Here is a 12,799-nt window from a genome sequence, read left to right as displayed (position 1 = left end):
CTTAACTGGCCGCTTTAGGACTTCCGCTTCTGCCACTGTTCCACCTTGCCAACCCGGCTCAGACGAAATGCCTACATCTTCCCCTTAAGCAACGGTGGCGAAGCCCACATGATTGTGCTGCCACATGCTTAGCAGGAGCAGACAATAGGCTTTTTACAAACCGCCATTGTGCACTGGGTCAGAGAGTGTCAGAATGCACCTATGTCAGAAAGGGCCCTTTGCTCTCAGCCGTGCCCTCCATTGCTCTAGAGGTGGAGGGCACAAAGCACTGCCTCCATCCTTCAATTGGAGACAAGCCATAAACTGTCTTGCCTCCAGCTCTTTAGGAAGCTGACAAACAACTCGCTTTCCACAGACCTGTTACAGCAGACCGGGGAACTTCTCATACAAAGGCAGCTCAAATGGCATTTCTTCCCAGCCCTTCACTCGCAGCTTTAGGACTTCTGCTTCTGCCGCAATACCACCTTGCCGACCCGGCTCAGACGAAATGACTACATCTTCCCCTGAAGCAACTGGGCTGACTCCCAAATGATTGAGCGTCCACATGCTTAGGAGGCGATAGACTGCACGCCTTTTTCCAACCACCATTGTGCACTGCTGGAGAGAGTGTCGGAAAGCAGCTATGTCAGAAAGACCCCTTTGCTCTCAGCCGTGCCCTCCATTGCTCTAGACGTGGAATGCACAATGCACTGGCTCCCGCCCTCAAGGGGCGACAAGCCACAGACCACCTTGCTTCCATCTCTTTAGGAAGCTGAGAAGGAATTCTCTTGCAACAGTGATCTTACAGAGTCCAGGGAACATCTCATACAAAGGCAGCTGAAACGCCGTTTCTTTTCCGCCCTTAACTTGCCGATTTGGAACTTCTGTTTCTGCCACATTTCCACCTTGCCATCCGTGCTCCGACGAAATGCCTACATCTTCCCCTTCAGCAACGGGGACGAGGCCCATATGACTGTGCTTCCACATGCTTAAGAGGAGAGAGACAGGCTTTTTACAATCACGATTGTGCACTGGTGGAGAGAGTGTCAGAAAGCACCTATGTCAGAAAGGTCCCTTTGATCTCAGCCATGCCCTGAATTGCTGTAGAGGAGGAAGGCACAATGCACTGCCTCTGGCTCCACCCCTCAATGGCAGACGAACCACACACCTTCTTGCGTCCAGCTCTTTAGGACGCTGAGAAAGAGCTCGCATTCCATAGTGCTCTTAGAGCGTCCAGGGAACATCTCATACAAAGGCAGCTGAACGCCGTTTCTTCCAGCACTTCACTCGCCGATCTGGAACATCTGCATGTGCCACATTTCCACCTTGTCAAGCCGGCTCAGACGAAATGCCTACAACTTCCCCTTAAGCAATGAGGACGAGGCCCGAATGATTGTGGTTCCACCTGCTTAGTAGGAGAGAGACAATAGGCTGTTAACCAACCGCCCTTGAGCAATGGTTGGGGGAGTGTCAGAAAGCACCAATGTCAGAAAGGGCCCTTTGCTCTCAGCCGTGCCCTCCATTGCTCTAGAGGTGGAGGGCACAAAGCACTGCCTCCATCCTTCAATTGGAGACAAGCCATAAACTGTCTTGCCTCCAGCTCTTTAGGAAGCTGACAAACAACTCGCTTTCCACAGTCCTGTTACAGCAGACCAGGGAACTTCTCATACAAAGGCAGCTCAAATGGCATTTCTTCCCAGCCCTTCACTCGCAGCTTTAGGACTTCTGCTTCTGCCGCAATTCCACCTTGCCAACCCGGCTCAGACGAAATGACTACATCTTCCCCTGAAGCAACTGGGCTGACTCCCAAATGATTGAGCGTCCACATGCTTAGGAGGCGATAGACTGCACGCCTTTTTCCAACCACCATTGTGCACTGCTGGAGAGAGTGTCAGAAAGCAGCTATGTCAGAAAGACCCCTTTGCTCTCAGCCGTGCCCTCCATTGCTCTAGACGTGGAATGCACAATGCACTGGCTCCCGCCCTCAAGGGGCGACAAGCCACAGACCACCTTGCTTCCATCTCTTTAGGAAGCTGAGAAGGAATTCTCTTGCAACAGTGATCTTACAGAGTCCAGGGAACATCTCATACAAAGGCAGCTGAAACGCCGTTTCTTTTCCGCCCTTAACTTGCCGATTTGGAACTTCTGTTTCTGCCACATTTCCACCTTGCCATCCGTGCTCCGACGAAATGCCTACATCTTCCCCTTCAGCAACGGGGACGAGGCCCATATGACTGTGCTTCCACATGCTTAAGAGGAGAGAGACAGGCTTTTTACAATCACGATTGTGCACTGGTGGAGAGAGTGTCAGAAAGCACCTATGTCAGAAAGGTCCCTTTGATCTCAGCCATGCCCTGAATTGCTGTAGAGGAGGAAGGCACAATGCACTGCCTCTGGCTCCACCCCTCAATGGCAGACGAACCACACACCTTCTTGCGTCCAGCTCTTTAGGACGCTGAGAAAGAGCTCGCATTCCATAGTGCTCTTAGAGCGTCCAGGGAACATCTCATACAAAGGCAGCTGAACGCCGTTTCTTCCAGCACTTCACTCGCCGATCTGGAACATCTGCATGTGCCACATTTCCACCTTGTCAAGCCGGCTCAGACGAAATGCCTACAACTTCCCCTTAAGCAATGAGGACGAGGCCCGAATGATTGTGGTTCCACCTGCTTAGTAGGAGAGAGACAATAGGCTGTTAACCAACCGCCCTTGAGCAATGGTTGGGGGAGTGTCAGAAAGCACCAATGTCAGAAAGGGCCCTTTGCTCTCAGCCGTGCCCTCCATTGCTCTAGAGGTGGAGGGCACAAAGCACTGCCTCCATCCTTCAATTGGAGACAAGCCATAAACTGTCTTGCCTCCAGCTCTTTAGGAAGCTGACAAACAACTCGCTTTCCACAGTCCTGTTACAGCAGACCAGGGAACTTCTCATACAAAGGCAGCTCAAATGGCATTTCTTCCCAGCCCTTCACACGCAGCTTTAGGACTTCTGCTTCTGCCGCAATTCCACCTTGCCAACCCGGCTCAGACGAAATGACTACATCTTCCCCTGAAGCAACTGGGCTGACTCCCAAATGATTGAGCGTCCACGTGCTTAGGAGGCGATAGACTGCAGGCCTTTTTCCAGCCACCATTGTGCACTGCTGGAGAGAGTGTCGGAAAGCAGCTATGTCAGAAAGACCCCTTAGCTCTCAGCCATGCCCTTCATTGCTCTAGACTTGGAATGCACAATGCACTGGCTTCCCCCCTCAAGGGGCGATAAGCCACAGACCATCGTCCTTCCATCTCTTTAGGAAGCTGAGCAAGAACTCGCTTTCAACAGTGCTCTTTCTGTGTCCTGGCAACATCTCATACAAAGGCAGCTGATATGCCATTTCTTTTCAGCGCTTAACTCGCAGATTTGGAACTTCTGCTCCTGCCACATTTCCAGCTTGCCAACCCGCCTCAGAAGAAATGTCTACATCTTCCCCTTCAGCAACGGGGACGAGGCCCAGATGACTGTGCTTCCGCATGCTTAGCAGGAGCAGACAGTAGGCTTTTTACAAACCGCCATTGTGCACTGGGTCAGAGAGTGTCAGAATGCACCTATGTCAGAAAGGGCCCTTTGCTCTCAGCCGTGCCCTCCATTGCTCTAGAGGTGGAAGGCACAAAGCACTGCCTCCATCCTTCTATTGGAGACAAGCCAGCAACTGGCCTGCTTCCAGCACTTTAGGAAGCTGGGAAAGCACTCGCATTCCACCGTGCTCTTACAGTGCCCTGGGAACGTCTCCTACAAAGGCAGCTGAACACCGTGTCTTTTCAGCCCTTAACTCACCAATCTGCAACATCTGCTTCTGCCGCATTTCCACCTTGCCAACCCGGCTCAGACGAAATGCCTACATCTTCCCCTCAAGCGACTGTGCTGATTCCCAAATGATTGAGCATCCACATGCTTAGGAGGCGATAAACTGCATGCCTTTTTCCAACCACCATTTTACACTGCTTAGAGAGCGTCGGAAAGCAGCTATGTCAGAAAGGCCCCTTTGCTCTCAGCCATGCCCTCCATTTCTCTCGAGGTGGATGGCACAAGGCACTGGTTCTGGATCCACACCTCAATGGGAGACAAACCACATCTTGGCCTGCTTCCAGCTCTTTAGGAATTGGAGAAAAAACTCCCTTTCCACAGTGCTCTTACAGCGTCCAGGGAACATCTCATACAAAGGAGGCTGAATGCTGTTTCTTTTCAGCACTTAACTTGCCAGTCTGGGACATCTGCATCCTGCACGTTTCCACCTTGCCAACCCGGCTCAGACGAAATGCCTACATCTTCCCCTTGAGCAATGGGGATGAGGCCCATTGGATTGTGGTTCCACATGCTGAGGAGGACAGAGACAATAGGCTTTTAACTAACCACAAAGTGCAACGGTTGGGAGAGTGTCAGAAAGCACCTATGGCAGAAAGACCCCTTTACTCTCAGCCGCGCCCTCCATTGCTGTAGAGGTGGAAGGCACAAAGCACTGCCTCCATCCTTCAACGGGAGACAAGCCATAAACTGTCTTGCCTCCAGCTCTTTAGGAAGCTGGGAAGGAACTCGCTTTCCAAGTGCTGTTACAGCATACGAGGAAATTCTCATACAGAGGCAGCTCCAAAGCCATTTCTTCCCTGTGCTTAACTGGCCGCTTTAGGACTTCCGCTTCTGCCACTGTTCCACCTTGCCAACCCGGCTCAGACGAAATGCCTACATCTTCCCCTTAAGCAACGGTGGCGAAGCCCACATGATTGTGCTGCCACATGCTTAGCAGGAGCAGACAATAGGCTTTTTACAAACCGCCATTGTGCACTGGGTCAGAGAGTGTCAGAATGCACCTATGTCAGAAAGGGCCCTTTGCTCTCAGCCGTGCCCTCCATTGCTCTAGAGGTGGAGGGCACAAAGCACTGCCTCCATCCTTCAATTGGAGACAAGCCATAAACTGTCTTGCCTCCAGCTCTTTAGGAAGCTGACAAACAACTCGCTTTCCACAGTCCTGTTACAGCAGACCGGGGAACTTCTCATACAAAGGCAGCTCAAATGGCATTTCTTCCCAGCCCTTCACTCGCAGCTTTAGGACTTCTGCTTCTGCCGCAATACCACCTTGCCGACCCGGCTCAGACGAAATGACTACATCTTCCCCTGAAGCAACTGGGCTGACTCCCAAATGATTGAGCGTCCACATGCTTAGGAGGCGATAGACTGCACGCCTTTTTCCAACCACCATTGTGCACTGCTGGAGAGAGTGTCGGAAAGCAGCTATGTCAGAAAGACCCCTTTGCTCTCAGCCGTGCCCTCCATTGCTCTAGACGTGGAATGCACAATGCACTGGCTCCCGCCCTCAAGGGGCGACAAGCCACAGACCACCTTGCTTCCATCTCTTTAGGAAGCTGAGAAGGAATTCTCTTGCAACAGTGATCTTACAGAGTCCAGGGAACATCTCATACAAAGGCAGCTGAAACGCCGTTTCTTTTCCGCCCTTAACTTGCCGATTTGGAACTTCTGTTTCTGCCACATTTCCACCTTGCCATCCGTGCTCCGACGAAATGCCTACATCTTCCCCTTCAGCAACGGGGACGAGGCCCATATGACTGTGCTTCCACATGCTTAAGAGGAGAGAGACAGGCTTTTTACAATCACGATTGTGCACTGGTGGAGAGAGTGTCAGAAAGCACCTATGTCAGAAAGGTCCCTTTGATCTCAGCCATGCCCTGAATTGCTGTAGAGGAGGAAGGCACAATGCACTGCCTCTGGCTCCACCCCTCAATGGCAGACGAACCACACACCTTCTTGCGTCCAGCTCTTTAGGACGCTGAGAAAGAGCTCGCATTCCATAGTGCTCTTAGAGCGTCCAGGGAACATCTCATACAAAGGCAGCTGAACGCCGTTTCTTCCAGCACTTCACTCGCCGATCTGGAACATCTGCATGTGCCACATTTCCACCTTGTCAAGCCGGCTCAGACGAAATGCCTACAACTTCCCCTTAAGCAATGAGGACGAGGCCCGAATGATTGTGGTTCCACCTGCTTAGTAGGAGAGAGACAATAGGCTGTTAACCAACCGCCCTTGAGCAATGGTTGGGGGAGTGTCAGAAAGCACCAATGTCAGAAAGGGCCCTTTGCTCTCAGCCGTGCCCTCCATTGCTCTAGAGGTGGAGGGCACAAAGCACTGCCTCCATCCTTCAATTGGAGACAAGCCATAAACTGTCTTGCCTCCAGCTCTTTAGGAAGCTGACAAACAACTCGCTTTCCACAGTCCTGTTACAGCAGACCAGGGAACTTCTCATACAAAGGCAGCTCAAATGGCATTTCTTCCCAGCCCTTCACTCGCAGCTTTAGGACTTCTGCTTCTGCCGCAATTCCACCTTGCCAACCCGGCTCAGACGAAATGACTACATCTTCCCCTGAAGCAACTGGGCTGACTCCCAAATGATTGAGCGTCCACATGCTTAGGAGGCGATAGACTGCACGCCTTTTTCCAACCACCATTGTGCACTGCTGGAGAGAGTGTCAGAAAGCAGCTATGTCAGAAAGACCCCTTTGCTCTCAGCCGTGCCCTCCATTGCTCTAGACGTGGAATGCACAATGCACTGGCTCCCGCCCTCAAGGGGCGACAAGCCACAGACCACCTTGCTTCCATCTCTTTAGGAAGCTGAGAAGGAATTCTCTTGCAACAGTGATCTTACAGAGTCCAGGGAACATCTCATACAAAGGCAGCTGAAACGCCGTTTCTTTTCCGCCCTTAACTTGCCGATTTGGAACTTCTGTTTCTGCCACATTTCCACCTTGCCATCCGTGCTCCGACGAAATGCCTACATCTTCCCCTTCAGCAACGGGGACGAGGCCCATATGACTGTGCTTCCACATGCTTAAGAGGAGAGAGACAGGCTTTTTACAATCACGATTGTGCACTGGTGGAGAGAGTGTCAGAAAGCACCTATGTCAGAAAGGTCCCTTTGATCTCAGCCATGCCCTGAATTGCTGTAGAGGAGGAAGGCACAATGCACTGCCTCTGGCTCCACCCCTCAATGGCAGACGAACCACACACCTTCTTGCGTCCAGCTCTTTAGGACGCTGAGAAAGAGCTCGCATTCCATAGTGCTCTTAGAGCGTCCAGGGAACATCTCATACAAAGGCAGCTGAACGCCGTTTCTTCCAGCACTTCACTCGCCGATCTGGAACATCTGCATGTGCCACATTTCCACCTTGTCAAGCCGGCTCAGACGAAATGCCTACAACTTCCCCTTAAGCAATGAGGACGAGGCCCGAATGATTGTGGTTCCACCTGCTTAGTAGGAGAGAGACAATAGGCTGTTAACCAACCGCCCTTGAGCAATGGTTGGGGGAGTGTCAGAAAGCACCAATGTCAGAAAGGGCCCTTTGCTCTCAGCCGTGCCCTCCATTGCTCTAGAGGTGGAGGGCACAAAGCACTGCCTCCATCCTTCAATTGGAGACAAGCCATAAACTGTCTTGCCTCCAGCTCTTTAGGAAGCTGACAAACAACTCGCTTTCCACAGTCCTGTTACAGCAGACCAGGGAACTTCTCATACAAAGGCAGCTCAAATGGCATTTCTTCCCAGCCCTTCACACGCAGCTTTAGGACTTCTGCTTCTGCCGCAATTCCACCTTGCCAACCCGGCTCAGACGAAATGACTACATCTTCCCCTGAAGCAACTGGGCTGACTCCCAAATGATTGAGCGTCCACGTGCTTAGGAGGCGATAGACTGCAGGCCTTTTTCCAACCACCATTGTGCACTGCTGGAGAGAGTGTCGGAAAGCAGCTATGTCAGAAAGACCCCTTAGCTCTCAGCCATGCCCTTCATTGCTCTAGACTTGGAATGCACAATGCACTGGCTTCCCCCCTCAAGGGGCGATAAGCCACAGACCATCGTCCTTCCATCTCTTTAGGAAGCTGAGCAAGAACTCGCTTTCAACAGTGCTCTTTCTGTGTCCTGGCAACATCTCATACAAAGGCAGCTGATATGCCATTTCTTTTCAGCGCTTAACTCGCAGATTTGGAACTTCTGCTCCTGCCACATTTCCAGCTTGCCAACCCGCCTCAGAAGAAATGTCTACATCTTCCCCTTCAGCAACGGGGACGAGGCCCAGATGACTGTGCTTCCGCATGCTTAGCAGGAGCAGACAGTAGGCTTTTTACAAACCGCCATTGTGCACTGGGTCAGAGAGTGTCAGAATGCACCTATGTCAGAAAGGGCCCTTTGCTCTCAGCCGTGCCCTCCATTGCTCTAGAGGTGGAAGGCACAAAGCACTGCCTCCATCCTTCTATTGGAGACAAGCCAGCAACTGGCCTGCTTCCAGCACTTTAGGAAGCTGGGAAAGCACTCGCATTCCACCGTGCTCTTACAGTGCCCTGGGAACGTCTCCTACAAAGGCAGCTGAACACCGTGTCTTTTCAGCCCTTAACTCACCAATCTGCAACATCTGCTTCTGCCGCATTTCCACCTTGCCAACCCGGCTCAGACGAAATGCCTACATCTTCCCCTGAAGCGACTGTGCTGATTCCCAAATGATTGAGCATCCACATGCTTAGGACGCGATAAACTGCATGCCTGTTTCCAACCACCATTTTACACTGCTTAGAGAGCGTCGGAAAGCAGCTATGTCAGAAAGGCCCCTTTGCTCTCAGCCATGCCCTCCATTGCTCTCGAGGTGGAGGGCACAAGGCTCTGGATCCACCCCTCAATGGGATACAAACCACATCTTTTCCTGCTTCCAGCTCTTTAGGAACTGGAGAAAAAACTCCCTTTCCACAGTGCTCTTACAGCGTCCTGGGAAAATCTCATACAAAGGAGGCTGAACGCCGTCTCTTTTCAGCACTTCACTCGCCAGTCTGGGACATCTGCATCCTGCACGTTTCCACCTTGCCAACCCGGCTCAGACGAAATGCCTACAACTTACCCTTGAGCAATGGGGATGAGGCCCATAGGATTGTGGTTCCACATGCTGAGGAGGAGAGAGACAATAGGCTTTTAACTAACCACGAAATGCAACGGTTGGGAGAGTGTCAGAAAGCACCAATGGCAGAAAGGCCCCTTTACTCTCAGCCGCGCCCTCCATTGCTGTAGAGGTGGAAGGCACAAAGCACTGCCTCCATCCTTCAATGGGAGACAAGCCATAAACTGTCTTGTCTCCAGCTCTTTAGGAAGCTGACAAACAACTCGCTTTCCACAGTCCTGTTACAGCAGACCAGGGAACTTCTCATACAAAGGCAGCTCAAATGGCATTTCTTCCCAGCCCTTCACACGCAGCTTTAGGACTTCTGCTTCTGCCGCAATTCCACCTTGCCAACCCGGCTCAGACGAAATGACTACATCTTCCCCTGAAGCAACTGGGCTGACTCCCAAATGATTGAGCGTCCACGTGCTTAGGAGGCGATAGACTGCACGCCTTTTTCCAACCACCATTGTGCACTGCTGGAGAGAGTGTCGGAAAGCAGCTATGTCAGAAAGACCCCTTTGCTCTCAGCCGTGCCCTTCATTGCTCTAGACGTGGAATGCACAAGGCACTGGCTCCCCCCCTCAAAGGGGCGACAAGCCACAGACCATCTTCCTTCCATCTCTTTAGGAAGCTGAGGAAGAACTCGCTTTCAACAGTGCTCTTTCTGTGTGCTGGCAACATCTCATACAAAGGCAGCTGATATGCCATTTCTTTTCAGCGCTTAACTCGCAGAGTTGGATCTTCTGCTCCTGCGACATTTCCACCTTGACAACCCGGCTCAGACGAAATGTCTACATCTTCCCCTTCAGCAACGGGGACGAGGCCCAGACGACTGTGCTTCCGCATGCTTAGCAGGAGCAGACAATAGGCTTTTTACAAACCGCCATTGTGCACTGGGTCAGAGAGTGTCAGAATGCACCTATGTCAGAAAGGGCCCTTTGCTCTCAGCCGTGCCCTCCATTGCTCTAGAGGTGGAAGGCACAAAGCACTGCCTCCATCCTTCAATTGGAGACAAGCCAGCAACTGTCCTGCTTCCAGCTCTTTAGGAAGCTGGGAAAGCACTCGCATTCCACAGTGCTCTTACAGCGTCCTGGGAACGTCTCATACAAAGGCAGCTGAACACCATGTCTTTTCAGCCCTTAACTCACCAATCTGCAACATCTGCTTCTGCCGCATTTCCACCTTGCCAACCCGGATCAGACGAAATGCCTACATCTTCCCCTGAAGCGACTGTGCTGATTCCCAAATGATTGAGCATCCACATGCTTAGGACGCGATAAACTGCATGCCTGTTTCCAACCACCATTTTACACTGCTTAGAGAGCGTCGGAAAGCAGCTATGTCAGAAAGGCCCCTTTGCTCTCAGCCATGCCCTCCATTGCTCTCGAGGTGGAGGGCACAAGGCTCTGGATCCACCCCTCAATGGGATACAAACCACATCTTTTCCTGCTTCCAGCTCTTTAGGAACTGGAGAAAAAACTCCCTTTCCACAGTGCTCTTACAGCGTCCTGGGAAAATCTCATACAAAGGAGGCTGAACGCCGTCTCTTTTCAGCACTTCACTCGCCAGTCTGGGACATCTGCATCCTGCACGTTTCCACCTTGCCAACCCGGCTCAGACGAAATGCCTACAACTTACCCTTGAGCAATGGGGATGAGGCCCATAGGATTGTGGTTCCACATGCTGAGGAGGAGAGAGACAATAGGCTTTTAACTAACCACGAAATGCAACGGTTGGGAGAGTGTCAGAAAGCACCAATGGCAGAAAGGCCCCTTTACTCTCAGCCGCGCCCTCCATTGCTGTAGAGGTGGAAGGCACAAAGCACTGCCTCCATCCTTCAATGGGAGACAAGCCATAAACTGTCTTGCCTCCAGCTCTTTAGGAAGCTGACAAACAACTCGCTTTCCACAGTCCTGTTACAGCAGACCAGGGAACTTCTCATACAAAGGCAGCTCAAATGGCATTTCTTCCCAGCCCTTCACACGCAGCTTTAGGACTTCTGCTTCTGCCGCAATTCCACCTTGCCAACCCGGCTCAGACGAAATGACTACATCTTCCCCTGAAGCAACTGGGCTGACTCCCAAATGATTGAGCGTCCACGTGCTTAGGAGGCGATAGACTGCACGCCTTTTTCCAACCACCATTGTGCACTGCTGGAGAGAGTGTCGGAAAGCAGCTATGTCAGAAAGACCCCTTTGCTCTCAGCCGTGCCCTTCATTGCTCTAGACGTGGAATGCACAAGGCACTGGCTCCCCCCCTCAAAGGGGCGACAAGCCACAGACCATCTTCCTTCCATCTCTTTAGGAAGCTGAGGAAGAACTCGCTTTCAACAGTGCTCTTTCTGTGTGCTGGCAACATCTCATACAAAGGCAGCTGATATGCCATTTCTTTTCAGCGCTTAACTCGCAGAGTTGGATCTTCTGCTCCTGCGACATTTCCACCTTGACAACCCGGCTCAGACGAAATGTCTACATCTTCCCCTTCAGCAACGGGGACGAGGCCCAGACGACTGTGCTTCCGCATGCTTAGCAGGAGCAGACAATAGGCTTTTTACAAACCGCCATTGTGCACTGGGTCAGAGAGTGTCAGAATGCACCTATGTCAGAAAGGGCCCTTTGCTCTCAGCCGTGCCCTCCATTGCTCTAGAGGTGGAAGGCACAAAGCACTGCCTCCATCCTTCAATTGGAGACAAGCCAGCAACTGTCCTGCTTCCAGCTCTTTAGGAAGCTGGGAAAGCACTCGCATTCCACAGTGCTCTTACAGCGTCCTGGGAACGTCTCATACAAAGGCAGCTGAACACCATGTCTTTTCAGCCCTTAACTCACCAATCTGCAACATCTGCTTCTGCCGCATTTCCACCTTGCCAACCCGGATCAGACGAAATGCCTACATCTTCCCCTGAAGCGACTGTGCTGATTCCCAAATGATTGAGCATCCACATGCTTAGGACGCGATAAACTGCATGCCTGTTTCCAACCACCATTTTACACTGCTTAGAGAGCGTCGGAAAGCAGCTATGTCAGAAAGGCCCCTTTGCTCTCAGCCATGCCCTCCATTGCTCTCGAGGTGGAGGGCACAAGGCTCTGGATCCACCCCTCAATGGGATACAAACCACATCTTTTCCTGCTTCCAGCTCTTTAGGAACTGGAGAAAAAACTCCCTTTCCACAGTGCTCTTACAGCGTCCTGGGAAAATCTCATACAAAGGAGGCTGAACGCCGTCTCTTTTCAGCACTTCACTCGCCAGTCTGGGACATCTGCATCCTGCACGTTTCCACCTTGCCAACCCGGCTCAGACGAAATGCCTACAACTTACCCTTGAGCAATGGGGATGAGGCCCATAGGATTGTGGTTCCACATGCTGAGGAGGAGAGAGACAATAGGCTTTTAACTAACCACGAAATGCAACGGTTGGGAGAGTGTCAGAAAGCACCAATGGCAGAAAGGCCCCTTTACTCTCAGCCGCGCCCTCCATTGCTGTAGAGGTGGAAGGCACAAAGCACTGCCTCCATCCTTCAATGGGAGACAAGCCATAAACTGTCTTGCCTCCAGCTCTTTAGGAAGCTGACAAACAACTCGCTTTCCACAGTCCTTTTACAGCAGACCGGGGAACTTCTCATACAAAGGCAGCTCAAATGGCATTTCTTCTCAGCCCTTAACTCGCAGCTTTAGTACTCCTGCTTCTGCCGCAATTCCACCTTGCCAACCCGGCTCAGACGAAATGCCTACATCTTCCCCTTGAGCAATGGGGATGAGGCCCATAGGATTGTGGTTCCACATGCTGAGGAGGAGAGAGACAATAGGCTTTTAACTAACCACGAAGTGCAATGGTTGGGAGAGTGGCAGAAAGCACCAATAT

Source organism: Equus caballus, chromosome 17 (assembly GCF_041296265.1).
Source record: "Equus caballus isolate H_3958 breed thoroughbred chromosome 17, TB-T2T, whole genome shotgun sequence".
Taxonomy (NCBI): Eukaryota; Metazoa; Chordata; class Mammalia; order Perissodactyla; family Equidae; genus Equus; species Equus caballus.
The sequence above is the reverse complement of the archived record's forward strand: the minus strand, read 5'-3'. Positions refer to the sequence as shown.